A 16,999-nucleotide genomic window follows, 5' to 3' on the forward strand; every position below is an offset into this window, starting at 1 on the left:
TGGGATAAGGTGCCAACATGGTCAGGTTCTGGTGAGGATTCTTCCTGGATTGCAGATAGCTGCCTTCTCACTGTGTCCTCACATGGCTGAGAGAGACCTCTGTTGTTTCTCCCTCTTATACGGCCACCAGTTCTGTGTGATAAGGGTTCCACCCTTATGACCTCATTTAACCTTAGCACCACCTTAAAAGTCCTTTCTCCAATATAGTCAGATGGGGGTTAGGGGGACACAGTTCAGCTTATAGCAGTGCCATTAGTCTTACTATTTTGCTAATGACCCTGGGATTAAGAAGTTTTTTATGGGACTTTGTATTAAAACTTTCTAAAGTTGGAATTGTTAGAACTTACTCAAAAATAGCATAAGCAAAAAAAAAAAAAAAAAAGAATTTTTTGGCTTCTCCAACTGAAAGAAGGGAAAGAAAGGATGGAGTTGACTCCACAGTTGACTGGATCTAAGAACTTGAAGAGAATCAAGACTCTGCCCATCTTTATCCTAATTTTGGTTTTACTCTCTTAGGAGTCTCATCATGTGTCAAGGGAACATGATGGCTAGCAGTTCTAGGGTTCCATCCATCCAACTCCTGATCAAGGGAGTTACTTTACTTCCTAATACAGAAGATTCCAAGCAAGGAGTGTGGTTGTCCTGGCTCTGGTCATTATTCTTGGGCCAGGAAGAAGTTGTACTGTAGCCTGGATCCCATGCCCCACCTCTTTGGTGAAGAAGGGCTTGGAGTGGGGCTGGGAGCTGGATACTACTATTAGCAAGAAAGGGAAAGAGAAGCTGGGCAGATAGAAATAACAGGTGTACACTGACTCGATTCATGAGCTTACTTATTAACTGAATTCTAACAGTAAGGCAGCATGGCTCTTTTCCAATATCTAGAGCTGCACTATGTAATATGGTAGCCACTAGCCATGTGGGGCTATTTAAATTTAGGCAATTAAAATGAAATTAAAATTCCTCAGTTACACTAGCTACATTTCAAGTTCTCAATAGCCCTGTGGCTAGTGGCTACTGCACTGAACAGTACCAATACATTTCCATTATAGAAAATTTCGGATAGTGCTGATCTATAGCGTTCAGGTGTACTCTACTAAATTAATTTACTTTTTTTTTTAACTTACTATGAAAAATCTCAAGTATATACAATAGTAAAATAGTATATTGAGCCCCCAGCTTCAACAGTTAACCAGCCTTTCGCTAATTTAGTATTTTACCTGCTGGGAGGTGCAGTATTATTTTAAAGCAAATACCAGATACCACTGTATCATTTCATCTATAAATACTACAGTATGTATCTCTACAAGGATAAAAAAGCCCAAATACTACTACCATACCCTAGCAAAAATTAACCTTAATTCCTCAATATTCCATCTAATACCTAATCCCTGTTTAAATCTCCTGATTTGTCTCAAAATATCTTTGAGTTTGTGTATTAGTTTTCTACTGCTGCTGTAACAAGTTACTGCAAATATAGTGACAACACAAATTCATTCTTTCCAGCTTTTTAGGTCAGAAGTTTGACACAGTCTTCACTGGGCTAAAATCGAAGTACCAATATAGCTATGTTCCTTTCTGGATGTTTTAGAAGAGAATCTGTTTACTTGCCTTTTCCAGCTTCTAGAGGCTGCATTCCTTGACTCATGGTCCCCTTCCATCTTCAAAGCTAGTAATGTTGCATCTCTCTGATGCTTATTCCATAGTCATAGCTCCCCCTAACCCCCAGCTGGGAAAGGTTCTCTGCTTTTAAGGACCTATGTGATTATATTGGACCCACCTGGAGAGGCCAGGATACTCTCCCCATTTCAAGGTCCTTAACTTAATCACATCAGCAAAGTCTCTTTTACCATGTAAGGTAACATTCACAGGTTCTGAGGATTAGGACATGGACATCTTTTGGGGGCTGTTATTCTGCCTACCATAGTTTGTAACAGGAACTAAACAAGGTGTTGCCCATTGCATTTGGTGAGTATGTCTAAATTTCTTTTTATCTCTAAGAACTCCCCTCCCCCATTTTGTTTAAAGTGAAGCTCTTTCTTTGAAAAAATTCATACCTTTTATTTTTTTTAGCTAGCATGTTTATTAGTTGCTCAAGCAGAGTGTCTAATAGCTACCTAAGACTCACTTGAAACTGTTTTTACTGTATTTAAGCTGGTTTTCTTAAGTAAAAACTGTAATATTAATTCCAAGTGTAGAAATGTTTAAATGAGGGAAATAGTTCACTTGGCCTCTCATCAGTGGAGAGAGGTGTTGTCTGGAGAGTCGTTTGGCTGCTTCCCAAGAGGCCTCAGGAGGTTGAGTTACTTGGGAGAATGTATTGTAGTCCAGAGTTTGATTTGCAGCATTGCAGGCTCAGAAACCGATTTCATCAGCAAATGGAGAGCACATCCATCTCTTGGGGTGACTCAGACTCACAGAAACCAAGTTCGTAAGACCAATGTATGCAAATGGATGCCAATTTACAGATGCAAAGTAAAACCTGCATCGTGTGGCCAGCAAATTCTTCCCTTCTCCAGGCAGACATGTGGGAAACTGAAGCATTAATTATGAGGGTAAATCAGAATTTGGGGAGTTACATGAATGCTTTACCTAGAGCATCAGGTAAGATAAGATTAGGGCTGTTACAGAAATGGGAAAAATGGCTCCCCAGGGCCTGAAGCAATACAGAGGGGTGTGTTTCCTGGGCATCTTCCTTCAAGACTGCCTTGTTACTGTCTCTAGAAACTTGGCTTGAGTTTTCACTTCCACTGACAATACCCATCCAAGCATTGTCTGTTTGTCAGCTTTAAAGTGACTTTGCGTGTTTCTACTGTAATTCATTTAAATGCTCATCTCAGAGGTAGTTCAAAGAGGGCAACTTTATTTCTAAGTTCTTCAGGGAAGCTTCATAGTTGCTCCTAAGAGCTGACAACACTGAGCATTGGGCCTGAAAATCAAGAACTTTTTGAGAGCGCTCCCTGTGTCCCAAAACATTCCCAGTTCTCTAGGCCTGATTTTCTTAGGGTCTCTATGCTTCCCTTCTTACCACAAATAGAGACTGAGGGGTGGATGACCAGTGAGCAAGGTGTTAAATGCGTTGTTGAGGCTTCTGCTTTTCCTGAGTCCTGGTAAATGGCGGCATGAGCTAGTCAGACTGTTATGTTATGGGATAAGATCAAGGAAAAGGTTTTGATATATCAGACGAGTATTTATTAAGTACCTATTATGCTTGAGGCATAGCACAGATACTATTCTGCTATATGGTATCTGGATAATTGGGATTCTAAAGTTATAGAAATAAAGGAGCAGATTTCTTATATGTTACCAATAGATTGATAAGAGTTTCAGTTTGAACTTTTGTATAAAATCCCAATTCATATGTTATTTGTAGCTCTGAGACTTCTGTGCACATGTTTGCTTCATTATACTTAACACAGAAAGCCTGGTAAACTGTTACGAAATCCTTGGGTGTATTCTTTTAGAACAGGAAGAACAATAGCTAAAACATAAATCATTTTGTCATTTGCCTTTGCGTGGCCATTTTTGATAAATAAATAAAAATTTATTAGGAAAGAACCTACTAGCTACTGACCACACTCTAAAAGAAATACTAATATTATACTTAATATTTCTGAAATTGGGTTTTTTAAAGTATTTTGGGGACACATGAACTTATAATAAGACACCTACCTAGATTTTGGTGAATCCCTGTGCTTTTCTACCATTTTTATAGCAAGTTCTACTAAACGTGCTCTCAAGCTTATTACTAGAAACTTACTAACTTTATCCTGAAACACCCATCTGAAATTATGCTGCTTAGTGGGCTTTATGTATCTGTAGGGGAGTAAAATTTGCCACCCTAAACTGTATCTCTTTGGCGTGAGGATTATTTTAGGCTGATTATTTGTAAGAAACAAAAGACTCAGGATGTCTTTCTTTTTAACTCCCTTAACTGCCTAGAGAAATTTAGATAAAGGGCCTGGTCCAGGAAGAGCACTATCGCCAGAGATGTCTACACAGAATATGGGCTCAGTGTGGTAGCGGCAACTTTGCAGGGCCTGGAGACCCAAGTTCTCTTTGTGTCCCACTGTCTTCGCATGGCCCAGCAAACATTTGTTTACCAGACATTTCCCATTTTCCTATAAATTGTTTTCTTTCCCTTTGAAGTCCCAAACTCCTAACCCCTTCTCTTTCTCAGATGGCATATAAGCCTCAATTGCCTAACTTGGTTTTGGGCCTCCTATTCTTATGGAGCCCCCATATGTAGTAATTACATTTGTTTTTTTTTTTCTCCTGTTAATCTATCTTGTGTCAATTTAATTATTAGACCAGCCAAAAGAACTCAAGAAGGGTAGGGGGGAGATTTCCCCCTTCCCAACAGTTGGTGTAGTCAGGCTAATCTTCACTGGCTGGAAACTTTCTCCCCAAACTGCTACAGATGAGATCCTGGGACGTCTGATAAAAGCCAGCAGAAGGTAAAATTTCTCACCATGTCAGCCGCCCAGATCTCTGTCTGCAGGGTCCAGTGAAATCAAAAGTGGTGAGAGTCCTTTTCCTCTCTTTCTAAATTTAGATTAGCAGGAGAAAATGTTTGTGGAACAAGTCCCTTGGGCACAACAACTCTGGTAAAAATTTGGTACATGCGTACTCTCAGTTTTTATTGATCCTTTTCCTCCCAGAGATGGTCACTGTTTTTCCTTGTCTCTGTCTGTTGTGTCGTTTGTCTTGTTCTATGTCTTAAGAGCTTAGCTTTATGACCAGTGAGAATATTCTCTCTGGTCTCCACCATCAGGAAGGTGCATGTAACAGCGTACATTTGGCAGTCAGTCAGTCAAATAGACTGGGATTCTGAGCAGCTGTAGCCTGTTGGTCAGAAACCCAGGTAACAACCTAGCCTTGCAACTGGCTTCTCTTTTCCAACTGTGCCAGCTCTCAGGGGAATTTATCATAAGGGGTCCCAGTCCATAAGGGGCCTTTGTCTTCCCAACCTTCGTTGTTTTGTTAGTGCTGGAAAAGTCCAATTCCTGTAGTACCTGCCTGGTGTCACAGATTAGTGGGTCTTTGACTGGAGGCATTTCATGTTCTCATGAGAAACTGGAGACACTGCAGTACACCATTCTTACCACCTGTGACAACAAAGGTCTTTGCTTTCTTTTTTTAAAAAATATTTATTTATTTATTTGGTTGCACCGGGTCTTAGTTGCAGCCGGTGGGCTCCTTAGTTGCGGCATGTGAACTCAGTTGCGGCATGCATGTGGGATCTAGTTCCCTGACCAGGGATGGAACCTGGGCCCCCTGCATTAGGAGTGTGGAGTCTTTTTTTTTTTTTTTTCTTTTACCACGCTTTTATTTATTTATTTATTTGTTTGTTTATTTATTTATTTATTTATATTTATTTTTGGCTGTGTTGGGTCTTCGTTTCTGTGCGAGGGCTTTCTCTAGTTGCGGCAAGCGGGGGCCACTCTTCATCGAGGTGCGCTGGCCTCTCACTATTGCGGCCTCTCTTGTTGCGGAGCACAGCCCCCAGACGCGCAGGCTCAGTAATTGTGGCTCACGGGCCTAGTTGCTCCGCGGCATGTGGGATCTTCCCAGACCAGGACTCGAACCCGTGTCCTCTGCATTGGCAGGCAGATTCTCAACCACTGTGCCACCAGGGAAGCCCCAGGAGTGTGGAGTCTTATCCACTGTGCCACCAGGGAGGTCCTGGTCTTTGCTTTCTTGATGAATTCTGGGAATGAACTTTCTGGATCTTATGAGGGCTTCATCCTTTGTGCCTCTTGCATTTTTGGTTAAGCCATAAAAAGGCTTATTGATTTGAGTTGCTATTTGAGATTAATATTAGACCCTACTCATCAAAGGCCAGATGATGCATCCTTTGAATTGGCTATATTTAAAAGTGAAAATATAGAGAGCTCTCATCCAAGGACCAAATTTAAATGTGGGTTAAAAAAATATACATATGTAATGGCTAACTTTAGGGACTCTCTTAATAAGAGGTGAAGGACAGAAATTAGAACAAAAATCAAAATCCACTCAGACCCCTTCCTATTTGCCTTCAGACATTTGCAGATATTGTAAAAAATTAGGACATTGGAAGTTCAATTGTCCTGTACATAAGAAAAAGAAGGAAAAAAAAAAAGGAAAAACTATATGGAAATTGGGGGGTGAAATATTAAATGACTATGAACTATAGCCCTGGAAGCTATAAATATCTATAAAAAAATAGCTGGACAAAAATATGGGTTGTACCCTATTTGCAGCTAGATATGGTTGGACAGAAAATGTAGGTTATGGAACTTTCCTGGCGGTCCAGTGGTTAAGATTCTGCGCTTCCAATGCGAGGGGCTCGGGTTCGATCCCTGGTTGGGGAACCAAGATCCCACATGCAGCACGGTGCGGCCAAGGAAATATTAAAAAAAAAAGAAAGAAAGAAAATGTGGGTTACACTCCATTTGTGACTAGGGTCCTACCAAACTGCTGCCAGTTCTCAAGGAAATTACAACCTAGAATGACAATGGCCATTATGAGGAATGTTCCAGTTAGATAAGAGCATTTAAAAAGTGTACTTAAAAGCAAGGGCTGGGACTTCCCTGGTGGCGCAGTGGTTAAGAATCCGCCTACCAATGCAGGGGACACGGGGTTCGAGCCCTGGTCTGGGAGGATCCCACATGCCGTGAAACAACTAAGCCCATCTCCACAGCTACTGTGCCTGCGCTCTAGAGCCCACGAACCACAACTACTGAGCCCGCGTGCCACAACTACTGAAGCCCATGTGCCTAGAGCCTCTACTCTGCAACAAGAGAAGCCACCTCAGTGAGAAGCCTATGCACCACGACGAAGAGTAGCCCCCGCTTGCGGCAACTAGAGAAAGCCTGCACGCAGCAACGAAGACCAAATGCAGCCCAAAATTAAAAAAAAAAAAAAAAAAAAGCAAGGGCTTCCAAATCAAACAAACAGAATTGGATACCTACTGTAATACGTATGCAGGAGCTGCCAAAAGGCCTCAAAATTTCAAAATAGCTTCATTGAAAGATTTGTTGTAAAAGGCAGAAAATAAGATGGGAGGCCACCGGTCTGACTGAACTTGTGACCATAACTCAAATTCAGAGCATAATAGGAAATTTTTTAGGCCTTCTCCCCTAAGCTAAATGTATCCGGATAGAAAGTAAAACATTCCAACATAAGTTGATGGGCATGTCATCCCTATGATAAGCAACTGACTTCACTGATCTATATCAAAAGGTGTGTAAGTATTCCAGCCTTAGGAAATCAACTCCTTCTCGGAGAACTTGCATTCCTTTCCTGTGCCTTTGGGATGTAAATGTTCCAGAAACTTAAGGGAGGTTTTCTGCTTTTTTTTCTTTTTTCTAATTGAAGTGTAGTTGATTTACAATGATGTGTTAGTTTCTGCTGTACAGCAAAGTAATTCAGTTCCATATATATATATACACACACACACATATATATATATATACATATACACATACACACACATATATATTCTTTTCCATTATGGTTTATTATAAGATATTGAATATAATTCCCTTTGCTATACAGTAGGACCTTGTTGTTTATCTATTTTATATATAGTTCTTCGTATCTGCTAATCCCAAACTCCTAATTTATCCCTCTCCCACCCCCTTTCCCCTTTGGTAACCATAGGTTTGTTTTCAACGTCTGTGAGTCTGTTTCTGTTTTGTAAATAAGTTCATTTGTATCATATTTTAGATTCCACATATAAGTGATATCATATGGTGTATGTCTTTCTCTGATTTATTTCACTTAGTATGATAATCTCTAGGTCCATGCATGTTACTGCAAATGGCATTATTTCACTCTTTTTTTTTTTATGGCTGAGTAGTGTAGTATTGCATTGTGTGTGTGTGTACCACATCTTTATCCATTCATCTCTGTGTCTTGCCTATTGTAAATAGTACAGCTAAGAACATTGCATGTATCTTTTCGAATTAGAGTTTTCTCTGGATATATGTCCAGAAGTGGGATTGATGGATCATATGGTAACTCAATTTTTTAGTTATTTAAGAAACCTCCACACTGCTTTCTATAGTTGCTGCACCAATTTACATTCCCACCAACAGTGTAGGAGGGTTAAGGGAGGTCATTTTATCAGAAAAATAACAAAAAGAGGAAAAGGTCATTTGAAAATTTAAATGAATGAAAATTCATGTGTCTTCTCCACCAGTATTAGTAAAAAACCTTTAAGTTTACAGATAAACTTAACTTTTTCCAACTGCTGAAACAAAATTTGGATCCAAATGTTCTTCTGTAGACTAGTAAGTTTTGTACCATTGTGCCCATTTAATGACTAAAGTTTTTTTTAAAATGAAAGCTATAAAATCGTTGTTTGTATCTGTCTATATGTTTGTATATGAGTCTATATATGTATGTTGTAGATGTGTGATATTTTTATACCAGTGGAACCCTATTCAATTGGCTTAAACAAGTGCTTATATAAAATTCTCAAAAATATAATAGAAACTCAACCAAATATTTTTCAGGTTCACATGATCTAGGATTAATCTTTAGAAAATAAAAGCAAGTTTAAGGTTATTGGTTTAACTAAAACAGGCATGTCTTTAGCATTATCAGCATTAAGTATAATAATTAAACCAAATTAAATAGATGCAAATAGGATAAAAAGTTTTTAGGTGAACTTGTTAACAATAATTATGTATCATGGTATGTGTACTTAAAAATACTTTTCAGAATTCTTTTGGTAACTTGAAACCTTAGAGTTTTGCTAAGTTAAATTAAATGATGGAAACTCATTGAATATCTAGGTCATTTCCAAATAAGATAAAGTAATACAATATTAGTTATGGAATATATGTCTATCTACTTTTATCTTCCTCTTGCAGAGAAAGTAAACATAAATTTTTGTCTATTAATAACCACGTCCTGTGCCACATTGAAAGATTGCACTATTTAAGAAGGTACAGGACTTCCCTGGTGGCACAGTGGTTAAGAATCTGCCTGCCAATGCAGGGGACATGGGTTTGATCCCTAGTCTGGGAAGATCCCACATGCTGAGGGGCAACTAAGCCCATACAGCACAACTACTGAGCCCATGCGCCACAACTACTGAAGCCTGGGTGCCCTAGAGCCTGCTTGCCGCAACTACTGAGCCCGCACGCCTAGAGCCCGTGCTCTGCAACAGGAGAAGCCACCACAATGAGAAGCCTGCCCACCGCAATGAAGAGTAGCCCTCGCTCACCACAACTAGAGAAAGCCTGCACACAGCAACGAAGACCCAACGCAGCCAAACAATAAAAATAAAAATAAAAATAAAAATAAAAATAAAAATTAACTACCAAATGTAAAATAGATAGCTAGTGGGAAGCAGCCACATAGCACAGGGAGACCAGCTCGGTGCTTTGTGACCACCTAGAAGGGTGGGATAGGGAAGGTGGGAGGGAGACGGAAGAGGGAGGAGATATAGGGATATATGTATATGTATGGCTGAGTCACTTTGTTATAAAGCAGAAACTAACCGTTGTAGAGCCATTATACTCCAATAAAGATGTTAAAAAATAAATACAAGGGTACATGTTTCTATAAATTATAAAAGGTATTTATAAATTCACCAAGCCACAAAATGCTAATACCATTCACAATTGTTTACTTCTTTATTTTCACTAGAAATTAAGGTTTCTAGTTAACATGTGTGACTAAGGCTGCTAGAAATAATAAGGAAAACAATTCTGTATGCAAGAAAAATAAGATGTATTTTTGGTTAAGAAAAGGTATGAGATATGGAGATGCATTTTTGTTGAGGGAAATGAAAGTGCCTTTGTCATAAAACTGATTATTTCTAAATGGGAAAGAGAACAATAGACAAACTAAAATGGACATAGAAAATTATAGAAGAATTGTGAAAAAATGAATCTTTGGGAAGAAATTTTATGTGTGGTCAGGACTGGTTAAGATTGGAATAAATTTATTTAAGTAAATGAATTTTAATACAAAAGTAAGCCTGTGCAAAATTAGAATTTGGTTTTCTCTCTGATAAAAGAACAAAGTTTTATTGGACTATTGGTCTTCTCTTGATAAGAAATTCTAAAAGGCTTTGGAGATATGGGGATATATGTATACGTATAGCTGATTCACTTTGTTATACAGCAGAAACTAACACACCATTGTAAAGCAATTATACTCCAATAAAGGTGTTAAAAAAAAGAAAATAATCTGCCTAAATTAAAAATAATTACATTAAATTAAAAATAATCACATTAAATTAAAAATAATCTGTGTTTTTCCAAAAAATCTCCTGTATTTTCTGCGTTCATCAGGTCTTGGTTACTTAACTAAACTGAGTTTTCTTGAAACTAAAAGAACTAAGTTTTGTTCAGAACTGTGTAATTGTCTATATCTGCCTGCAAAATCTTTGTCACTATGGTTAAATGGATAACTAAGTATTGTTTCACAGTGACCTGTAATCCTACTTGACCAAATGTTTTAAAACCTTTTGGTATTCTTGACAAACTTCCTGAAATCAAATTCTAAATGAAGTCTTTTTGACCTTAGTCTAACTTTGAAATATTCCAGAGGCACCCTGGACATTTCAAAAGATTTGTCCTCTCTCCTTGTATAAAGGGAGATGTTAAATTAATTAGTCTCATTTGATATGTTAAATTGCATGGGAAGCATTGTCGAATAAGTAACATTAACCCTTCTTTTTGTTGTGTCTGTACAGTTATATATTATAAGTGTTCCAGAAATTATGTGATATTCCTAAAAATATGATATGTCCTGGTATAATGTTGTCATCATAATTTTGGTTGTTATCTTAAATGTTGTACATCATAAAAAAACCTACACTGCCTTATCAAATGAACTCTAACAATGGGCATTTTGAAGTCTTTTATCATTTACAGACAGTTATTGTTTTCCTCAGGTGATTTTACGAAACCTTCCTGCAAATGTGTTTCACCTTCAGAGAAATTCATGGGAAGGAACCTAACAAGTATTCTAGAATCAAATTTCTGATAACTTTCAAATCATACCACTGACTGGATAAGAATTTATAGGGACCTAATAGAGAAAATGATGGCTTCATAAAATGTCTTACAAAAGATCAACAGAACCAGAATTAATTACATGGGACTGAATAAACTTATTATTATAATTTTTATGACTTTTTATTTGAAATATTGCTGGTTCTTTAATCTTTTCTTTTCCAGATACAAAGAAACCTTTCTTCTTAAGCTACCTATGACTTAGAGCAACTTGGTAAGTTATACCTTTGTAAGCAGAATTGAAACATTTAACTTTTTCTCCCTACTTGACCCGTCCAGGATTCAGAAACTCTCAGTGAGTATTCTTATTTTCATGGCGATGTATCAATAGTTATTTTCATAAGTTCAGTAAGAATCTGTTTTTATTGTAACAGGACACACCTAGACACATAGGTCATATTACCAAGTCTATGACTGGATTGTCATATTTGAGAGAGACATGCATAGACTCAGAAATATGACCAGAACACTTTAAGGAACTAAGGTTGACTTTATGTAGCCAATAAAATCCCTTGGAGAAACAGACTGGTACCTTGCTTACAGGGTTCCCAGCAACCTTACCAGGTGAGTAAGGAAGGTCAATTCCTGACAGGTGCAGGAACCTCAGGATATTTGGGGGACCTTGAGAAGAGAGGAATTCACCCCAATATATAGGTATTACAGACAATTGTGATGGTAAGTCCTTGGCTTGACTTCCTGGCTTCAAGAGGCATTTAAAAGTCCAATCTGAAAAAAAAAAGTCCAGTCTGAAATTCCTTATGAAAGGTTCCAACAAAGCAGATTAGGAGGGCCTACATGGTCAGTTGCAATTCTTGCTGTATTTTAAGTAGATAGGCCAAGTTTATTGAAACTAAACTTATTTTGCAAACAAATTTGTCTTAAGTTGACTACCTTTGGTAAAAAATTAGGGTGATGGGACTTCCCTGGTGGCACAGTGGTTAAGAATCTGCCTGCCAATGCAGGGGACACGGGTTCGAGTCCTGGTCCAGGAAGATCCCACATGTCGCGGAGCAACTAAGCCCATGCGCCACAACTACTGAGCCTGCGCTCTGGAGCCCTCAAGCCACAGCTATTGAGCCCACGTGCCACAACTACTGAAGCGTGCGCGCCTAGAGCCCATGCTCCATAACAAGAGAAGCCACCGCAATGAGAAGCTCGTGCACCGCAATGTAGAGTAGTCCCCACTCGCCACAACTAGAGAAAGCCCTCACACAACAACAAAGACCCAACGCAGCCAAAATAAATAAACTTATAAAAACATGATTTTAGGGAGAAAATTTATGTTTCAGTAATACACTGTGGATATTAGCTTCTAATACTGTCCATTGTCTTTGAGGTTTGTTTTCTACCTATAAACTGGACTAGATCCTCAATTCTTCTAGTTTCCTCATATCTAGCTACAACTCTCTGAACTAATGTCTGCTTTTTCCCATCCTTTTGATTTGGAATTATTGAGAATTGCCTTTTCTCCTGAGACCCTGCAAACTAAAACTAGAAAACTTGATACAAACTTCAGAGAAATCACCACAGTTGCTCATGTTTTAGACAATCTTTTTTGTGCCTCTTGCTGTGTGGGCCACTCAGAAAGCTTACTGGTATACCTGATGACATCACCAAAGACATTCAAGTGACAAACCAGGAAAATCTGTCAAATTGTCACTGCCTGCCCTATTCCATCTGAATATGCTTTAAGCCAGATGTCTAGAAATCTCCACTGGCTGCCTTCAGATCCCAGGAACTGGGATTATGTGTCTGCTCCAGTCATTAACCATTGTTTTATTTTGTCCCCATAGAAATGCCTCATTAAATGCCTGTTTGCTTGCACCACAGCCCTATTTTGGGGAGCCCACCTGAATCACCTCCTCCTAAAATGAGTCTAACTGAACTAATCTATTGTCAGGACTAAGAGACTGGTTCAGTGAGATAAAACAATCTTCCATCTCAGCTTCCGGACTATGAAATTTCTTGGGGGAAGTTTTAAAGGTGGGATGGAAGGGGAGCAAAATTTGCCTCCCTAAAATGTTTCTCTTTGGCATGAGCATTATTTTATGCTGATTATTTTTAAGAAACAAAAGACTCAGGAAGTCTTTCTTTCTACCTCCCCCTTAACTGCCTAAAAGAATTTAGATAAAGGGCCTGGTCCAGGAAGAGCACCATCGTGGGAGATACCTACACAGAATATGGGCTAAGAGTGGTAGGGGGAACTCTTCAGGGCCTGGAGACAAGTGTCTTCTTTGTGTCCCATTGTCTCTGCATAGCCCAGCAAACATTTGTTTACCAAACATTTCCCCATCTTCCTGTAAAGTGTTTTCCTCCCCTTTGGAGTCCCAAATCCCTAACCCCTTCTCCTTTTCTCAGATGGCATGTAAGCCTCAATTGCCTAACTTGGTTTAGGGCCTCATATTCTTATGGACTCCCACACATAGGTAATTAAATTCATTTTTTTCTCCTGTTAATCTGTCTGGTGTCAATTTAATCATTAGACCAGCCAACAAAAACTCAAGAAGGATAGGGGGGAGATTTCCCCCTTACCAACATATTATTAACATTTCCTAACACATAATTTCTAGTTTTTAAAAATTGTTGAACTATTTCAATGACTTAATTTAAATAGGTTGAGTATTTCTTTCCAAAACAAGTATTTTATTTTATTTACTTTTGTTTTCAATATAACATCCAGATATTTACTTAATATAAATAAAAGCATACCTTTTTTATGTTGAAACAAGAAGGTATGTTTCTTTACTAGGTTCAACCATCCGCATAGAATTTAAGCTTTTATTTAGGGGTGTGGAGAGGAGCTCTGGTAGACCCAGTATTCTACCTTCATAATCCTTGAACCTGTTTGAAGGAGAAGCAGCCGTGGTAGTACTTTGTTTTCCCAGAGCCAGAGCACTGCTGGCTCTGAAGCACACAGCTCTTTGGTGTGTATATTTCTGAGTATGCATTCTAATGAGAGTGGAGCTTTTAAAACAAATTCCCTTATACCCATTGATCTTCCCCTGAACAACTTGAGGCAAGATTTCCTTACTTAGGTTTGTACTCAGCTTCCTTTCTACTTTTGGGGAAACACCAAAAACGTTTATTCTCCCTTTTAGAAGTGAGATTTGAGAATCAGATTAAAAGGGGTCCACCTTAGCCTATAGGCTTATTTGAGTCACGAGGCACCATGAATCATTCCGTCAAGTTAGAACCCGCATTTTCAAATGATACCTAGCCTAGTTACTGATCCAGAGGAGGCACTCTAAATATTTGGTGAGTGATTGAGGCAGTACCTCAGGATGTGAGGACAGCCCTTCATCTAAGAAAGCCTTGTCCTTTCTGAACAATTCGCTGCTTTGCAGCAACTAGAGTGAAAGACAAGAAGATCTAATCTTAACCAGTGTGGCTGAGTGTAGAAGGAAAGGTGATATCTTAGGCTAACAGCTATTAAGGTTGTAGTGTAAAACTTGATGTTACATTAGGAAGCAAATACATAGTCAATGCATTTATCAGTGTACAAGTGATAAGATGTACCAGATGTCTTGTATTTCAGTGCCTGGTTCTTTTCCTCCTCCCATTCCCCTTTTCTGGAAATATAATGGTTGTGCATCTGCTTCCAATAATTCTGATTACTATTTACTGAAAACTTAGATGCAAATAACACTATGCCCTAGGGCATGAGGGATATAAACATGAATAAGACCTGTTATTCCCTCTGCCTTGTCAGAATAAAGTCCATTTTCTTCAAGCTAAAATTTCCAGTTATTACACAGTGAGGTGGAGTAGATAAAGAAGGTTTTAAGATTCAGAATGGTTAGAATCTTGGCTCTGCTACCTATCAGCTGTTTGACCTTGGGTGATTTATTTCCCTTAATCTCTAAAATGGTAATAATTAACAGGCACTTTAAGGGAGATTGTGAGGCTTAAATGAGAATATAGGCAAAGCATTTTGTTTTGTAGTTAGTGAACACCAAAACCAATCTAGTGCCAGAAGGTCAGGTTCTTCCTTTTTATAGCACCCTGCCCCTATTAGGTGGTCAAATGTTTTTCAGATTGTTCCTGATTAGTAACTGTTTCTAGATTTAGTTTAAGATTTAAGTGATGCTGGTTCTTATAACTGCTATTATTTGAGAATCAAGATTGAGAAGCGAGTTGTCAGGTAAACTATAGTGGTAAAATAATCAACAGACTATTTATTCCCAAGATATATTTGCCCACTTTTTCATTTCATACGTTCTGTAAAGTTTTTGTTGTTGTTGCTGTTGTTTTTAACAACAAGACCCTGGGTAACATTAACTTGTGTTTACATTTATTTTTCTGTCACTTATCACTGAGAGCATTCTTAATGAAGACTTTCTTCCAGGAGTTAATCAGGGCTAGGCAACTGAAGTTTTGCAGTTAAGCGTCTGTGCTTAAATTGTTTTCCATCAATTTGTAAATATTTTTCTTAGAACCTTTTCCTCAAGCTATAGCTTCTTTTATCTTGAATTGGGTCAAATTCTTCCTTTCCAGAAATGTTTCTGATGTTTATTACCAGTCCCTTTTGCCACATTTCCCTCACTTTGGGAGGCCCCGCTTACTGTTGGCTTTTAGCCTTTGTGAGGACCGAGTTCTTACAGGTTTGTGTCCTGTATTCTTTCGTTAGCTCTACATGGTTTTACCCCTGAATGCTTAATTCAGCTCGGTTGAGCATCAGGTATATTTGTGGAATGCTGCTGCACCGATAGGGTGGGAACTAGTGAGGTCTGCTGTCATGGGGCTTACAATCAAAACGGGTGATGGAAAACAGTGAATGTGTTAAGTGTTAAATAACAAAAATACTTCAAGCATCAAGAAGGGGGAATTAAACTGCTGGAGCCTTCAGGAAGTGGGACCTGGAAAAGCAGAGAGAGGAGAAGGCGGCGAGATTTATTTCGTTATCCCTTATTAATAGATCAACTGGGAGGAGTCTTAAGAGTCACTTCTAATGCGCAGACGACTCTCGATTCGGAGGAGACAACCCCCTCCGCCCTATTTCGGGACGCCGGGTCACCAGCCACCAAAGGGTCTGCGTGCCGGCTGCTGGTCTCTCACGCAGTCGCCGCGCCGGCTTTTCCTTCGAGTCCAGCTGGTCCTTGGAGCCCTAGCGGGGAGCCGGTCCACCAGACCAGTCCCCACCGTGCCCCGGGCTGGCGCCCGCCCAGCCGACTCTCCCTTCGACGCAGGCACCTGCCTGGCCGCCCCGCTCGGCGGGGTCCTGAGGCGCCTCGGGGAAGCGCGGCGATTGGCTGCGGCTCGGGGCTGGTGCTCGGCTGCAGCGCCGCTTGACAACCGCAGTGTGTGAGAGGCTGAGCGGATGGTCGCCGGCCCGGAAGGGGGAGACGGGAGGACGGACAGGCTGAAGAGCTGATGGATTGACGCGCGGGCGGCTGGAGGCAGGACTGACGCCGAGCCCAGACCGCCGCCCTCACACTCCCTTTCCAGCCCAGAGCCCGCCGCTTGGGGGCCTCGTCCTCCGGCCTCCGCGCCGCTTTCTCCTCCGCGGTTTCTCCGGGCTCGTCCCGGAGCCCTCAGGTTAGCGACTTCGGGAGGCGGAGGCGGGGTCGGGCCGCGCTGCACACCTCGGGTTGCCATGGTCACCCGTCACCGCCTGTCACCACTTGACAGGGCTGCGACCATGGCGACCCCCAAGGGCGGCGTTCGCGGCCCCGGAGAAGGGTCTTGGGTAGGCTTGGGTGCTGACTGGGTGGCGACTGGGGTCGTGGGTGAGGCCCCGGCGCCGACGGATGGGGGCCAGGCCCCGACGGGAAGCCGCCGCTCCTGAACCACACCTTTCTCTCGCTGCCAACCCGGCTCCGGGGGCCGAGCGACGGCCCTCGCCCTGGCACCGCCCGCCCCTGAGCAGTAAGTCAGCGCAGGGTTGGTGCCCACCTCGCTGCTGCTGCGGGGCGGGAGGGCGGCTGACTGCGCTGATTCTTCCTTCCTCGCCCCTCTGCCGAGCCCGAGCGACAGCCGAGGGACGC

The 16,999-nt window shown here is 40.6% G+C and overlaps 1 protein-coding gene across 3 annotated transcripts in view; it reads left to right on the forward strand.

The window, feature by feature from the left end:
• Positions 1 to 5,344: 5,344 nt before the first annotated feature.
• Positions 5,345 to 16,999, forward strand: part of WDR47 (WD repeat domain 47) — a 65,236-nt gene continuing 53,581 nt past the window's right edge. The window contains exons 1-2 of one of the 3 annotated variants that reach the window (XM_082383451.1): positions 5,345 to 11,229; positions 11,978 to 16,550. The gene's annotated coding sequence lies outside the window, so the exon portion shown is untranslated. The remainder of the gene's footprint in view (positions 11,230 to 11,977; positions 16,551 to 16,999) is intronic. The other 2 variants (XM_082383452.1, XM_082383450.1) reach the window with 2 other exon arrangements.

This window comes from Balaenoptera borealis, assembly GCF_965194805.1.
Source record: "Balaenoptera borealis genome assembly, chromosome: 1".
In the NCBI taxonomy this organism is placed as follows: Eukaryota; Metazoa; Chordata; class Mammalia; order Artiodactyla; family Balaenopteridae; genus Balaenoptera; species Balaenoptera borealis.